Genomic DNA, 6,000 nt, shown 5'->3' with positions numbered 1-6,000 from the left:
AATTCTATGAATTTAGGAGTTATGTGAATAATTCAGGCCAAGTGCCAGGTCCTGCACTTCGGCCACAACAACCCCATGCAACGCTACAGGCTTGGGGAGGAGTGGCTGGAGAGCTGCCCATTGGAAAAGGACCTGGGGGTGCTGGTTGACAGCCGGCTGAACATGAGCCGGCAGTGTGCCCAGGTGGCCAAGAAGGCCAACAGTGTCCTGGCCTGTATCAGAAATAGTGTGGCCAGCAGGAGTAGGGAAGTGATTGTGCCCCTGTACTCGGCACTGGTGAGGCCGCACCTTGAATACTGTGTTCAGTTTTGGGCCCCTCACTACAAGAAGGATGCTGAGGTGCTGGAGCGTGTCCAGAGAAGGGCAACGAAGCTGGTGAGGGGTCTGGAGCACAAGTCTTATGAGGAGCGGCTGAGGGAACTGGGGTCGTTTAGTCTGGAGAAGAGGAGGCTGAGGGGAGACCTCATCGCTCTCTACAACTACCTGAAAGGGGGTTGTGGCGAGGCAGGTGTTGGTCTCTTCTCGCAGGTAACTAATGATAGAAAGAGAGGAAATGGACTCAAGTTGCACCAGGAGAGGTTTAGACTCGATATAAGGAAAAATTTCTTTACTGAGAGGGTGGTCAAGCATTGGAACAGGCTGCCCAGGGAGGTGGTGGAGTCACTATCTCTGGAAGTATTCAAAAAACATGTAGACGTGGCACTTCAGGACATGGTTTAGTGGGCTTGGTGGTGTTGGGTTGGACTTCATGATCTTAAAGGTCTTTTCAAACCTTAATGATTCTGCAATTCTGTGAATCATTGCATTTGCTTCAGTTTGTAATTCTGTGATATTTTCAACTTGCAGAGTCCATCTATGTGAATACTCATCAAAGTCCCATACAAGAGGAGAGCAGGCATAAAGCGTATTCTTAACCATGAAAAAAACTGCAAAAATGATATGCAAGCTAATTATTAGTAAGATTCTGCACAGATACAACAGTCTGAGTTACATATACTGTTGGGAACTGTTAATTTGCTTCAGCTTCAAGCATTAGTGAAAATAACAGGAGGTATCCAACATCTCACTAAGATCTATCCCAAGGGAAGACAAGACAAGTTAAACCTCTCAGTATTTTTCTTTACCTTCCATTTTCTTTATAATTATCCTATTTTATACAGTTGTTGGCTACTGTGAAATTGAGACTATCAGCTGGATTCTCACCCGTTGCAGCTCTGAGTTCTTTGTTACTTGTTTTTCTCTTACAGTTTGATATGGTCCCAACTGCACAGTTCCCTTCATGCTTTTTGCTTTTCTTACTCACCTCAGCATCTATTCCTGTAGGTATTACAAAGGAACATCTCCAGACCAGAGGATACAGTGAAAACAATGATTCCTTTAAGTTTTGACTATTTTAGTAGCTCCTTAAAACTATGAACATTATTCTTGTTCCACCCTGTGCACTGCTTATTTGACTGCAAGATATGTTTTGATGCAGATGGATGTGATTTTTTATAAAGATCTCTCATAAGACTGAAAGAACTCCAATACCAAATATTGATCTTTGGCAAACTCTGAATGTTTAATGTGGGTTTTTTTCCCCTTTAGCTTTTGTTCATCTTTATTATAATGTTTGTTTCTGAGGATACTCGAAACCTCTGGTCATAAAAAGTACTGGAATGTTACAAGTTTTAGCGAGTAAACAAATATCTGTATTGTTTGTCTGCACACAGCTTAAACAGATGGAGGGCAGCCCTGGTGAAAAGACACACATGTATATATATTAAATACTTCATGTATAGGAACAACTCAGTAAAAAGCTGCAGTTAGCAAAATGAAAATCTTGAAGAATTCCAAAAGATGGTGAGGAAATGCCTCCTGAGATATTATCAAAAACTAATAGTAGCAGGAAGAAATGATGAGCAATGAAGGTCCCAAACTGTCTTGTGACTAGGAGAGTTCACATACAGCCACAAAAGAAACTGCCTCTCTGGCAATGGCATCATAGTTTCAAAAGTACCCAGCTCTTTGGCACTGCCCCTCCTAGTCTCTCTGGGTACAAACGTAAGACCTGCTCTGTTCCTACATCAGCAGGCTCAGGGACAGGCTTGTGACCAGTCTGTTCGCGACAGCCTGCGGCTATCTTGCTTATCACCTGCTCTTTCACTTGCATATTGGCACCAACTCTCCTTCTGGAAATCCTACGGAAGAAACGACCAGCTGCACGGCGTGGGCAGCTGCCAGCAGGTGAGAGGCAGTGCACAGAGCCGGACAGGCAAGTGGGAGGGCAGCAGCCACGTTTTGTTTTGAAGGTAACGCCTGGAGCTGCTGCCCTCCACTACTGTTGCTCAGGGATGCTGCCGTGGACGATGTGCCTAGGTTGTGACCCTTCATTTATTGGTGCCTCTCTCCATTTGCTCCAGGAGCTGCGGAGCCGTGGCCAGACCCCATTTCCATGGGTGAGCCTACACAGCCCCTACATGGCTCAGGAGCAGCAGATGGAAAGAATAAATATGTCCTCATGCAAGGAGAATAGCAACAACAAAGGGGTTTGAACAAATGTGTCAGAGTGTTATTTCCAATAAAGCTTATAAATATAATCATCTGCGAACAGCAGGGGGTGGGAGCAGAGATATGGGAAGACTGAATCATCCCTTAAAACACACGGCTCTGCAAACCCTCCCAAGTATCTGGTTTGCATTACTATGTTGACAGACTCAGCAGGAAAAAGGTATTGCTATTCAGCTCCCATTTTCTCTCCCATCATTCTTAGAGCTTAGTCAGAGTCCATCATCAGCTCCTGGGAATATGTGGACCTGCTGGAGATTGCCTGTGAAGAGTTGGAAAGGTGGCAGGGGAGTAAACTAAACTTGCATATGTGGATGATGGGAACTGGAGGCAGAGAGGAGCAAGCAGTGGTACATTTGCTCTCAGTCCGGTCACCTGCACAGATTATCAGAAGGGCAGACCCTCTAAGGTCACCTAGACCTGTCAGAAACTTCTGAAGATTTCACCCTTCCCCCTTCTTTGTAGCCTATTCCAAGGCTTCCCCTAATAAAACCTTTTTTAATAACTAACCTGTCTCCCCTCTTACAGTTCAAACCCTGCACTAATTCTCCATCCCAACGGTTACTGAGGACAGCTTATTAACAACTTAGTGATAGTCCTTGATTGATATCAAGACCTTCATTATTCTTACCCTGGGTTTTCTCTACAGGAAACAATCCCCCCAAACACATCCTGTATTTCTTCTCGCAGGCCCAGGTTACGTTTAGAACTTATCACGCTGGTCGCAGGCTCTCCCCGACAGGTCTGTGTTTCTATTCAATGCGTGGTAGTAGGAGCTGGCATGCTACTCTGCCTGATGGTCTCACCAGAGCCAAGCACAGCAAGAAGAAACCATAGTTTGTCTTACATACTTATCTATATTGCAGATTTTGTCTTTTTTCACATATTACCTTAATTTACTCAAACTTCCAGAAATGCTGCACTTTTTTTACTGATGCATTTGATTATCACTGTTTCTACGTAGCATAACAGAACTTTATGTAGAATGATACCCATCTTAAATCACTGCTCCACTTGGGCAAGAGCTGAATTCCAGCCCCACTTTCTACGGTGCTTCTAGCCTTCCCCATCATGTCTTTCTTCCATTTTCCTACCAAGGATAATTTGTGATTCTCAGAACTTCGCACAGTCTGTGACAAAGCTATTCCTGGTGTTGGAAGAGCACGTACATTTGGGCAGAACCTAAAGATATGGTGAATCCCTCTGAATTTTTGTCTCCAAAAGGACACAGATTATCCATGACATGTCATATCCAGTAAAAAGTGACTCAATCCTTGATTTATTTCCCAACACTGGTACTGACTGTGTAGTGGACAAGTTTTCAGACACCTTTACTCTTAGCTTTCCCGTTTAACAAAGAAGAAATAGTATTCCTGAAATGCTATTACTAGAAACTGGTTATGTGTATGCAAAGTACAATGTTGCTTTTCTTTGATGGAGAAAACAATTGCTACCCAGTCCCTATTTAAACATTATGAAATCCCACGTTGGGTGCTTGTATTGCCTGCTCAGGCTTTTTATGATCTTAGTAGTTACAGCATCAGTTATCAAATCACAATGTAGACGTTATGTTACATAGAAATAAGCATTATGGACTAACTCGTATTTAAAATAACCCTGAAACAATGAACTGAATTAATGATCGAGGGAAACATTTCTGGGAATGTTAAATCCTTAGAGCACAGGGGGATCCATTAGCAAATTTAGTAATGGAGTTAATTTTTCTGCTGTCTGCTAACTTAGAAAAAGAAAAGCAACACTTAATTAATTAACAATTGATTAATATCTTCGAGGAATAATGTTGCGTTGGCACCCATCCTACTTTGCAACCAAAAGGGTCTGCAACAAGGACATCCTTGTTTTAAATGCTTACTTTTCAAGGTACTGTAACTTGATGCAGGTCTAAGTGAATAATAACAATCAGAACAATGTTGAAACCACAATATAGAAATTATGGAAGGGAATTCTTTTGACATAATACTTTAATTTGAATAAATAAATAAAATAATAGAAGAGTCGTCTTACTGTCTCTGCAGATATCAAAGAGTTTTTATTCCCTGTTCTGGCTGTGTACAACAGAGTGAACGTTGTTGCGAGACGAAGATGTCTGGTGTCTTGGCACGGTGCAGGGATAAGCAACCCTACGATGCCTCTTTTGTAAATCCTGCTGTTGTGCTGCACGAAAGAAAGTGGTTTGGAAACGGAGGTGGGTGATATCAGCAATGGGAAGAGGGGCTTGGAATGAGACCTGTGGCCGAAGGGAAGCCAACAGGCAGCCCAAGAAAGGATGCTAAAAAGTAAAACACTGGCAAAATTGCTCTGACTTAAAGTGGGGGCTATTTGAAACCGAGGTCAGCCCAGAACTCTAAGGACCTAAATAGGACCTCTGTGTTCTTTCAAATAGGGGCATTTATTGATGTGTGACTTTATTTGTAGATCTTATGTTCAGCTTCTGGTTACAGACACAGATTCTGGTTGACTCTTTTCCACTAGGGCTGAAAAGCTCTCAAGTATTGAGGATTTTCTCCTTTAACATAATCACATAATTTGTTTCCTTTTTGGTCAATTAAAAAGATCAAGGGTTTTGAGGTCTCCCATTGCAAAGTATTCTCCTCAAAGCTTAGGTAATTTTTTTATTTTGTGATTTCTCCGTAAATGTCTCTGTCCCATCTTTTGAAGAACTGGATACAGTAATTTTAATTTGTTCTTGTCAATGTCATTGAAGAATTTTTTTCCCTGCTGTCAGCGTAGATCCCATTCTTTTGCTCCAGTAGCTTACTGGCAGAATACATGTAATTAATTGCACTTTGCCTCCCACTTCCTCTACAGACCCTTCTTTTTCCAAGATGATTTCCCATTCTTTGCATATGACTTCACCTCTAGGAGTGTGAATTTATAACTTTGCATTTGGTGCAGTTAAATGCATTTTGTGCTCACTAGTTCAAAATAAACTGACTCTGACTAGCTTATGAACTTCCCTGCGTGGCCTCCTTTGCCTTACAAGGAACATACCTTGTGAGACACCAGCATAGCTCACGTGGATCTCACGGCTTCTTTCCGGGATGCTACATGTGTTATCAACTACCTCTAGGACAGATAGTGCTGTAAAGCATCAATATGGAGTCTCTTCATGTTTTAAAGGTTTACTAGGCCAAGACAAGAAGACTAGAGGATGCAGTCTGGGAGGAAGGAGGCAGGAGGACTGAGCACCTCTTTGTAGTGAGGTCTTTTTCCTTTCCTTCCCAGGTATTTCTAATGTTGCCACATCTGTGGCAATGCTGTGTTTTCTGACCTGCCTGCCACGGCGTACGATGGGTGTTTGCCAAAGAAGGAGGGAGGGAGGTGTATGAATTGTACCTTTGCCCACACAAGTCTGAAGATAGTTGCCACTCAGCTGATCGCTTCTGAAGCTTGGCAAAGAACAGAGGCAGAAACAAATTCTGCAGTGAGCTC

The sequence above is a fragment of the Phaethon aethereus genome (assembly GCF_964289735.1).
Source record: "Phaethon aethereus genome assembly, chromosome: 7".
Classification (NCBI taxonomy): domain Eukaryota; kingdom Metazoa; phylum Chordata; class Aves; order Phaethontiformes; family Phaethontidae; genus Phaethon; species Phaethon aethereus.
Note: the sequence above shows the minus strand (reverse complement) of the source record.